The 10,949-nt window shown below is 53.3% G+C and overlaps 1 long non-coding RNA gene across 1 annotated transcript in view; it reads right to left on the bottom strand.

The window, feature by feature from the left end:
* Positions 1-318: 318 nt before the first annotated feature.
* Positions 319-10,949, bottom strand: part of LOC130325690 (uncharacterized) — a 29,090-nt gene continuing 18,459 nt past the window's right edge. The window contains exons 2-4 of the long non-coding RNA XR_008870456.1: positions 2,745-2,840; positions 646-768; positions 319-553 (exon numbers count right to left, since the gene is read on the bottom strand). This is a non-coding gene — a long non-coding RNA (uncharacterized LOC130325690). The remainder of the gene's footprint in view (positions 554-645; positions 769-2,744; positions 2,841-10,949) is intronic.

Raw genomic sequence — 10,949 nt, 5'->3', positions numbered from 1 at the left:
TACACCCCCATAATAACACTCACCGGTGGGTGTACCCAGCCACATCACACAGCACCCCCAGGATGACACCCCATAATAACACTCACCGGTGGGTGTACCCAGCCACATCACACAGCACCCCCAGGATGACACCCCATAATAACACTCACCGGTGGGTGTACCCGGCCACATCACACAGCACCCCCCAGGACACCCCATAATAACACTCACCGGTGGGTGTACCCAGCCACATCACACAGCACCCCCAGGATGTCACCCCCATAATAACACTCACCGGTGGGTGTACCCAGCCACATCACACAGCACCCCCAGGATGACACCCCATAATAACACTCACCGGTGGGTGTACCCAGCCACATCACACAGCACCCCCAGGACACCCCATAATAACACTCACCGGTGGGTGTACCCAGCCACATCACACAGCACCCCCAGGATGACACCCCCATAATAACACTCACCGGTGGGTGTACCCAGCCACATCACACAGGCTGCTGGACAGGTCGATGATCTGACTGAAGCAGTTTACCAGGTAAATGGAGACAAAGGCATTCTGGGGGGTAAGAAGTGGGGGCAATCAGATATTAGGGGGCAATCAGATATTGGGTGTGATGGGGAGGAAGCAGTTCTGGGGGCACTCCGTACCTTACTTATGAGTTCACTGAGCTCTGCTGAACTCATATCTCTGTACACTCCAGCAAAGATGGGGATAGCGATGGCCATGTAACTGAGGATCCCGCCCCAGGTAGTCAAACATGTTGGTTCCAACTGCAAGGGAAAAACGGAGAATCCAGTGTCACCCGCCACCCCTCCCCTCAGTGTCAACCCCCACCCCCAGTGTCCCCCACCCTCCCCTCCCCCCAGTGTTCCCCCACCCATCCTCCAGTGTTCCCCCACTCTCCCCCAGTGTTCCCCCACTCTCTCCCAGTGTTCCCCCACTCTCCCCTCCCCCAGTGTTCCCCCACTCTCCCCCAGTGTTCTCCCACTCTCCCTTCCCAGTGTTCCCCCCACTCTCCCCCAGTGTTCCCCCACTCTCCCCCAGTGTTCCCCCACTCTCCCCCAGTGTCCCCCCACCCTCCCCCAGTGTCCCCCACTCTCCCCCAGTGTTCCCCCACTCTCCCCCAGTGTTCCCCCACTCTCCCCCAGTGTCCCCCACCCTCCCCTCCCCCAGTGTTCCCCCACTCTCCCCTCCCCCAGTGTTCCCCCACTCTCCCCCAGTGTTCTCCCACTCTCCCCCAGTGTTCCCCCACTCTCCCCCAGTGTTCCCCCACTCTCCCCCAGTGTTCCCCCACTCTCCCCCAGTGTTCCCCCACTCTCCCCCAGTGTTCCCCCACTCTCCCCCAGTGTCCCCCACCCTCCCCTCCCCCAGTGTTCCCCTTCCCCCACTCTCCCCCAGTGTTCCCCCACTCTCCCCCAGTGTTCCCCCACTCTCCCCCAGTGTCCCCCACCCTCCCCTCCCCCAGTGTTCCCCCACCATCCTCCAGTGTTCCCCCACTCTCCCCTAGTGTTCTCCCACTCTCCCCCAGTGTTCTCCCACTCTCTCCCAATGTTCCCCCACTCTCCCCCAGTGTTCCCCCACTCTCCCCCAGTGTTCCCCACCCTCCCCTCCCCCAGTGTTCCCCCACGATCCTCCAGTGTTCCCCCACTCTCCCCCAGTGTTCTCCCACTCTCCCCCAGTGTTCCCCCACTCTCCCCCAGTGTCCCCCACCCTCCCCTCCCCCAGTGTTCCCCCACCATCCTCCAGTGTTCCCCCACTCTCCCCCAGTGTTCTCCCACTCTCCCCCAGTGTTCTCCCACTCTCCCCCAGTGTTCTCCCACTCTCCCCCAGTGTTCTCCCACTCTCCCCCAGTGTTCTCCCACTCTCCCCCAGTGTTCCCCCACTCTCCCCCAGTGTTCCCCCACTCTCCCCCAGTGTCCCCCACCCTCCCCTCCCCCAGTGTTCCCCCACCATCCTCCAGTGTTCCCCCACTCTCCCCCAGTGTTCTCCCACTCTCCCCCAGTGTTCCCCCACTCTCCCCCAGTGTCCCCCCACCCTCCCCTCCCCCAGTGTTCCCCCACTCTCCCCCAGTGTTCCCCCACTCTACCCCAGTGTCCCCCACCCTCCCCTCCCCCAGTGTTCCCCACCATCCTCCAGTGTTCCCCCACTCTCCCCTAGTGTTCTCCCACTCTCCCCCAGTGTTCTCCCACTCTCCCCCAGTGTTCTCCCACTCTCTCCCAGTGTTCCCCCACTCTCCCCCAGTGTTCTCCCACTCTCCCCCAGTGTTCCCCCACTCTCCCCCAGTGTTCCCCCACTCTCCCCCAGTGTCCCCCACCCTCCCCTCCCCCAGTGTTCCCCCACCATCCTCCAGTGTTCCCCCCACTCTCCCCCAGTGTTCTCCCACTCTCCCCCAGTGTTCCCCCACTCTCCCCCAGTGTTCCCCCACTCTCCCCCAGTGTCCCCCCACCCTCCCCTCCCCCAGTGTTCCCCCACTCTCCCCCAGTGTTCCCCCACTCTACCCCAGTGTCCCCCACCCTCCCCTCCCCCAGTGTTCCCCACCATCCTCCAGTGTTCCCCCACTCTCCCCTAGTGTTCTCCCACTCTCCCCCAGTGTTCTCCCACTCTCCCCCAGTGTTCTCCCACTCTCTCCCAGTGTTCCCCCACTCTCCCCCAGTGTTCCCCCACTCTCCCCCAGTGTTCCCCCACTCTCCCCCAGTGTCCCATGCCACCCGCCCATCTGCCGATCCCCCTAGTGCTCTGCACTTACAGTACAGCCACAGCTCCTGGGCCATAAGCTCCTTCTGTGCGCTGATGAGGGTGCTGCAGCCTCCGTGCCGTCCTGGAATGTTCCACTGCACTCGCCCTATAGGACACAACAGGGACATGTATAAGGCCTCACAAAGCACAGCCCCCACAATGCCAATCAGCAGTGCGCGGCCCCCATAATGCTAATCAGCAGTGCATGGTGAGCTATTTGTAGTGATAAAATCAGAGTCACAATATAAGGGATATTAAATTGTGTAAAGCTTTTATTTTGAATGAAAATTATTCAATATAGTTCAACCAGGTCATAGTATGTGTGAGGTAAACCCTATAGAGTGCGGGATGTGTGAGGTAAACCCCATATAGAGGGGCTGTGCGAGGTAAACTCCATAGAGTGCAGGATGTGTGAGGTAAACCCCATATAGAGGGGGATGTGCAAGGTAAACCCCATAGAGAGGGGGATGTGCGAGGTAAACCCCATAGAGAGGGGGATGTGTGAGGTAAACCCCATAGAGAGCGGGATGTGTGAGGTAAACCCCATAGAGAGGGGGATGTGTGAGGTAAACCCCAGAGAGGGGGAAGTGTGAGGTAAACCCCATAGAGTGCGGGATGTGTGAGGTAAACCCCATATAGAGGGGGCTGTGCGAGGTAAACCCCATAGAGTGCAGGATGTGTGAGGTAAACCCCATATAGAGGGGGATGTGCAAGGTAAACCCCATAGAGAGGGGGATGTGCGAGGTAAACCCCATAGAGCGGGACGTGTGAGGTAAAGCCCATAGAGAGCGGGATGTGTGAGGTAAACCCCATAGAAAGCGGGATGTGTGAGGTAAACCCCATAGAGTGCGGCATGTGTGAGGTAAACCCCATAGAGAGGGGGATGTGTGAGGTAAACCCCATAGAGCGGGGGATGTGTGAGGTAAACCCCATAGAAAGGGGGACGTGTGAGGTAAACCCCATAGAGAGGGGGATGTGTGAGGTAAACCCCATAGAGCGGGACGTGTGAGGTAAACCCCATAGAGCGGGATGTGTGAGGTAAACCCCATAGAGAGGGGGATGTGTGAGGTAAACCCCATAGAGAGGGGGGATGTGTGAGGTAAACCCCATAGAGAGGAGGATGTGTGAGGTAAACCCCATAGAGAGGGGGACGTGTGAGGTAAACCCCATAGAGAGGGGGATATGTGAGGTAAACCCCATAGAGAGGGGGATATGTGAGGTAAACCCCATAGAGAGGGGGATATGTGAGGTAAACCCCATAGAGGGGGACGTGTGAGGTAAACCCCAGAGAGAGGGGGACGTGTGAGGTAAACCCCATATAGAGGGGGACGTGTGAGGTAAACCCCATAAAGAGGGGGATATGTGAGGTAAACCCCATAGAGATCGGAGTGTGTGAGGTAAACCCCATAGAGTGTGAGATGTAAACCCCATAAAGAGGGGGATATGTGAGGTAAACCCCATAGAGAGCGGAGTGTGTGAGGTAAACCCCATAGAGAGTGTGACGTGTGTGAGGTAAACCCCATTTAGAGGGGGATGTGTGAGATAAACCCCATAGAGAGCGGGACGTGTGAGGTAAACCCCATAGAAAGGGGGGATGTGTGAGGTAAACCCCATAGAAAGGGGGGATGTGTGAGGTAAACCCCACAGAAAGAGGGGATGTGTGAGGTAAACCCCATAGAGAAGGGGGATGTGTGAGGTAAACCCCATAGAGAGGAGGATGTGTGAGGTAAACCCCATAGAGCGGGATGTGTGAGGTAAACCCCATAGAGAGCGGAGTGTGTGAGGTAAACCCCATAGAGAGTGTGACGTGTGTGAGGTAAACCCCATTTAGAGGGGGATGTGTGAGATAAACCCCATAGAGAGCGGGACGTGTGAGGTAAACCCCATAGAAAGGGGGGATGTGTGAGGTAAACCCCATAGAAAGGGGGGATGTGTGAGGTAAACCCCACAGAAAGAGGGGATGTGTGAGGTAAACCCCATAGAGAAGGGGGATGTGTGAGGTAAACCCCATAGAGAGGGGGAAGTGTGCGGTAAACCCCATAGAGAGGGGGATGTGTGAGGCAAACCCCATAGAGAGGGGGATGTGTGAGGTAAACCTCATAGAGAGGGGGATGTGTGAGGCAAACCCCATAGAGAGGGGGATGTGTGAGGCAAACCCCATAGAGAGGGGGATGTGTGAGGCAAACCCCATAGAGAGGGGGATGTGTGAGGCAAACCCCATAGAGAGGGGGATGTGTGAGGCAAACCCCATAGAGAGGGGAATGTGTGAGGCAAACCCCATAGAGAGGGGAATGTGTGAGGCAAACCCCATAGAGAGGGGAATGTGTGAGGCAAACCCCATAGAGAGGGGAATGTGTGAGGTAAACCCCATAGAGAGGGGAATGTGTGAGGTAAACCCCATAGAGAGGGGAATGTGTGAGGTAAACCCCATAGAGAGGGGAATGTGTGAGGTAAACCCCATAGAGAGGGGAATGTGTGAGGTAAACCCCATAGAGAGGGGAATGTGTGAGGTAAACCCCATAGAAAGGGGGGGGGGTGAAGTAAACTCCATAGAGAGGAGGATGTGTGAGGAAAACCCCATAGAGAGGGGGATGTGTGAGGAAAACCCCATAGAGAGGGGGATGTGTGAGGAAAACCCAATAGAGAGGGGGATGTGTGAGGTAAACCCCATAGAGAGCAGAGTGTGTGAGGTAAACCCCATAGAGAGGGGGATGTGTGAGGTAAACCTCAGAGAGAGCAGAGCGTGTGAGGTAAACCCCATAGAGAGGGGGACGTGTGAGGTAAACCCCATAGAGAGGGGAATGTGTGAGGCAAACTCCATAGAGAGGGGGATGTGTGAGGTAAACCCCATAGAGAGCAGAGTGTGTGAGGTAAACCCCATAGAGAGGGGGATGTGTGAGGTAAACCCCATAGAGAGGGGAATGTGTGAGGTAAACCCCATAGAGAGGGGAATGTGTGAGGTAAACCCCATAGAGAGGGGAATGTGTGAGGTAAACCCCATAGAGAGGGGAATGTGTGAGGTAAACCCCATAGAGAGGGGAATGTGTGAGGTAAACCCCATAGAGAGGGGGGGGGTGTGAAGTAAACCCCATAGAGAGGAGGATGTGTGAGGAAAACCCAATAGAGAGGGGGATGTGTGAGGTAAACTCCATAGAGAGGGGGATGTGTGAGGTAAACCCCATAGAGAGCAGAGTGTGTGAGGTAAACCCCATAGAGAGGGGGATGTGTGAGGTAAACCCCATAGAGAGGGGGATGTGTGAGGTAAACCCCATAGAGAGCAGAGTGTGTTAGGTAAACCCCATAGAAAGTGTGATGTGTGAGGTAAACCCCCATAGAGAGGGGGATGTGTGAGGTAAACCTCAGAGAGAGCAGAGCGTGTGAGGTAAACCCCATAGAGAGGGGGACGTGTGAGGTAAACCCCAGAGAGAGGGGGACGTGTGAGGTAAACCCCATATAGAGGGGGATGTGTGAGGTAAACCCCATAAAGAGGGGGATATGTGAGGTAAACCCCATAGAGAGCGGAGTGTGTGAGGTAAACCCCATAGAGAGTGTGATGTGTGAGGTAAACCCCACTGAGAGGGGGATATGTGAGGCAAACTCCATAGAGAGGGGGATGTGTGAGGTAAACCCCATAGAGAGCAGAGTGTGTGAGGTAAACCCCATAGAGAGGGGGATGTGTGAGGTAAACCCCATAGAGAGCGGAGTGTGTGAGGTAAATCCCATAGAAAGTGTGATGTGTGAGGTAAACAGAAGGTGATTAGAGGCACATAAAAGACAATACATGTTCTCTGGACTGATTGTATATGTACTATCACAAGCCACCATGTGTGACCAGGGGGATGTATAGACGTGATGTATTATTTATGATGTATATACTGATCTATATGTCTTATAGTGTACTGGACATATGGTGTGTATACAGGAGTAGATAACACTAGTGCTCTGCCTCCCATGGACTGACTTCTTGCCTTATAAACAACATTATCCAGATAAGTAGAGATGCGGCGCCCAATCCAATTATTAGAGTCCTATTGTTGGACTGAAGCCTGGCTGTCACGCACCTGGATGCGGGCGGTCTGGAACAGGATGTGGATCCTCTACCTGTGTGGCTGATGACTCGGACCGTATCGGGGAGCGAAGTCTAAGGTGCCGCTGGTCTTCACCAGAGCCCGCCGCAAAGCAGGATGGATTTGGTGCGGCAGGCGACACCCAGGTCGCTACCCCCAATACGGCTCGACCACACAGGTAACTGGGCAAGGCGAGGTACAGGTGGATGAGACAGAGGCGTAGTCAACGTAGCAGAAGGTCAAGGCAGGCGGCAAAGGTTTGTAGTCAATAAATGTAGCGGAAAGGTCTGGGTACACGGGTATGACAAACAGGCAATAGGGTACGCTTTCTCTCAGGCAAATGGCACTGAAGATCCGGCAGGGGAGGTGCAACAACTTTATAATGTGCTGTTCAGGTGCATTACTAATTATGGGCGTACTGACCCTTTTAATCTCAGAGCACCAGCGCGCGCCCTAGGTGACGGTGACACGCGCGCTGGAGCTGAGACACAGTAAAGGAGGCAGCAGAGGAGCGAGGTAAGTGACGGGCCGGGACTCGCATGCGGGCGCGTCATGCGATGCAAATCCCGGCCCCGCCGGGAGCAGAGACAGTGCGCTCATGGCCGACATCTGCGGCCGGAGTGCTGGTAGTAACACTGGCATTGTACCCTGATGGGGATATACAGTTTTGATTCAATGAACTCGAGTGCCGTATCCCTACTTATCTGGATATATATATATATATATATATATATATTTTCTCCATGATGAGATGTAGAGTTAGTATATAGACCACTCCTTCTCCTAGTACAGATGAATGGGGCGTGTCCTGTCCATATCAGTGCAGCAACACGATGAGATGTAAAGTTAGTATATAGACCACTCCTCCTCCTACTACAGATGAATGGGGTGCGTCTTATCCATATCAGTGCAGTCACATGATACGATGTAGAGTTAGTATTTAGACCACTCCTCCTCCTACTACAAATGAATGGGGCGTGTCTTATCCATCATAGTGCAGTCACATGATACGATGTAGTTAGTATATAGACCACTCCTCCTCCTACTGATAAATGGGGCGTGTCTTCTCCATATCAGTGCAGTCACACGATACGATGTAGAGTTAGTATTTAGACCACTCCTCCTCCTACTACAGATGAATGGGGCGTGTCTTATCCATATCAGTGCAGTCACATAATGAGATGTAAAGTTAGTATATAGACCACTCCTCCTCCTACTACTACAGATGAATGGGGCGTGTCTTATCCATATCAGTGCAGTCACATGATGAGATGTAGAGTTAGTATATAGACCACTCCTCCTCCTACTACAGATGAATGGGGCGTGTCTTATCCATATCAGTGCAGTCACATGATGAGATGTTGTTAGTATATAGACCACTCCTCCTACAGATGAATGGGGCGTGTCTTATCCATATCAGTGCAGTCACATGATAAGATGTAAAGTTAGTATATAGACCACTCCTCCTTCCATTGCAGATGAATGGGGCGTGTCTTATCCATATCAGTGCAGTCACATGATGAGATGTAAAGTTAGTATATAGACCACTCCTCCTCCTACTACAGATGAATGGGGCGTGTCCTATCCCAGTTAATGCAGCCACCTATTGCATATAGATTAGTTTATGGGATCTTTCTCTGCTCCATCACATGATATAATAATTCCTACAAGGAGACTTAGTGTAAGTGTTCCTATGTATAAGAGTACTTAAGATTAAATATTAACCCCTTAAAGACAATGGACGTAAATGTACGTCCTGATGTGTTGGTACTTAAAAGGGTACTCAACCCCTAGACATCTTATCCCCTACTTAAAGGATAGGGGCAGGACCCCGCAATCTCTGCTGCGGCACCCCAGACATCCTGTGCACGGAACGAACTTCCCAGCGTGCTGGATGACTGGCGATGCGGGGCGGAGGCTCGTGACGTCACAGTCAGGCAGCTGTCACACTCCCTCCCATAGACTTGCATTGAGGAGGCGTGGCTGCGAGGTCACGAGCCTCCGACACTGCACCAGATGCTCTAAACGAACGCTGGGTTCAGCAGAGAGATTGCAGGGGTCCCCAGTGGTGGGACCTTTGCTATCAGACATCTTATCCTATATCCTTTGGAAAGGGGATAAAATATCTAGGGGCGGAATACCCTCGCATTATGCGTGGCATGTCTAGGCTGCTATCAGCAGCCAGAGACCCGCCGGTAATCAGCAATCACACTATCATCCGCCATTAATTCCTCAGATGCGGTGATCAATACAGATCACAGAATCTGCAGCAATGTGGGCATTTAAATGGATTAATGAATCGCCCCGCTAAACTGGCACGGGGATCCGATCATCCAAGATGGCGGCCGGAGGTACCCTTACCTGCTCCAGCCACCAACCCGGGGATAGCCGATAATACTGATCAGTGCTATGCTTATGTAGTGTATGCTCATGTATAGCACTGTTCAGTATATGCAATCTATTCATTGCTATAAATAGTCCCCTATGAGGACTATAGAAAGGGGGGGGGGGGGGGGGGGAAGTAAAAAAGCCCCTTCCCCAATAAAAATTCAAATGGCCCCTTTTTCCTATTTTATCCCAAAAGGCATTAAAAAAAATTAAATGAAACATATTTGGTATTGCCACATGCGTAACTGTCCGAACTAGAAAAATATTATGTAAAGTATCCGTATGGTGAACGGCATTGACAAAAAAAAAAAAAAAAGTCCAAAACTGCTGCTTTAAAAAATAAGTAAATAAATAAAAAAAAATTGATAAAAAAGTTAAATAAGCAAAAGTGTTACCGATAAAACTACAGATCACAGCGCAAAAAATGGGCCTTCATATCGAACCATATACGGAAAAATTAGAAAGTTATAGGTGGTCAAAACAGGGCAATTTTAAACATACTAATTTTGTTAAAAAAGTATGAGATTTTTTTTTTAAGCAGAATAATAGAAGACATTAACTATGGCGATCATTTTAATCGTATTGACCCACAGAATAAAGAAAACTATACTATATACTACCGTTACAGTGAGCGTCGCCTACTACCCGTACAGTGAGCGTCGCCTCCTATCAGTACAGTGAGCGTCGCCTCCTATCAGTACAGTGAGCGTCGCCTCCTATCAGTACAGTGAGCGTCGCCTCCTATCAGTACAGTGAGCGTCGCCTCCTATCAGTACAGTGAGCGTCGCCTGCTACCCGTACAGTGAGCGTCGCCTGCTACCCGTACAGTGAGCGTCGCCTCCTATCAGTACAGTGAGCGTCGCCTCCTATCAGTACAGTGAGCGTCGCCTCCTATCAGTACAGTGAGCGTCGCCTCCTATCAGTACAGTGAGCGTCGCCTCCTATCAGTACAGTGAGCGTCGCCTCCTATCAGTACAGTGAGCGTCGCCTCCTATCAGTACAGTGAGCGTCGCCTCCTATCAGTACAGTGAGCGTCGCCTCCTATCAGTACAGTGAGCGTCGCCTCCTATCAGTACAGTGAGCGTCGCCTCCTATCAGTACAGTGAGCGTCGCCTCCTATCAGTACAGTGAGCGTCGCCTCCTATCAGTACAGTGAGCGTCGCCTCCTATCAGTACAGTGAGCGTCGCCTCCTATCAGTACAGTGAGCGTCGCCTACTACCCGTACAGTGAGCGTCGCCTACTACCCGTACAGTGAGCGTCGCCTCCTATCAGTACAGTGAGCGTCGCCTCCTATCAGTACAGTGAGCGTCGCCTCCTACCCGTACAGTGAGCGTCGCCTGCTACCCGTACAGTGAGCGTCGCCTGCTACCCGTACAGTGAGCGTCGCCTGCTACCCGTACAGTGAGCGTCGCCTGCTACCCGTACAGTGAGCGTCGCCTGCTACCCGTACAGTGAGCGTCGCCTGCTACCCGTACAGTGAGCGTCGCCTGCTACCCGTACAGTGAGCGTCGCCTGCTACCCGTACAGTGAGCGTCGCCTGCTACCCGTACAGTGAGCGTCGCCTGCTACCCGTACAGTGAGCGTCGCCTGCTACCCGTACAGTGAGCGTCGCCTGCTACCCGTACAGTGAGCGTCGCCTGCTACCCGTACAGTGAGCGTCGCCTCCTATCAGTACAGTGAGCGTCGCCTGCTACCCGTACAGTGAGCGTCGCCTGCTACCCGTACAGTGAGCGTCGCCTGCTACCCGTACAGTGAGCGT

The sequence above is a fragment of the Hyla sarda genome, unplaced genomic scaffold, assembly GCF_029499605.1.
Source record: "Hyla sarda isolate aHylSar1 unplaced genomic scaffold, aHylSar1.hap1 scaffold_2737, whole genome shotgun sequence".
In the NCBI taxonomy this organism is placed as follows: Eukaryota; Metazoa; Chordata; class Amphibia; order Anura; family Hylidae; genus Hyla; species Hyla sarda.
Note: the sequence above shows the minus strand (reverse complement) of the source record. Positions and strands in the feature narration are given on the sequence as shown.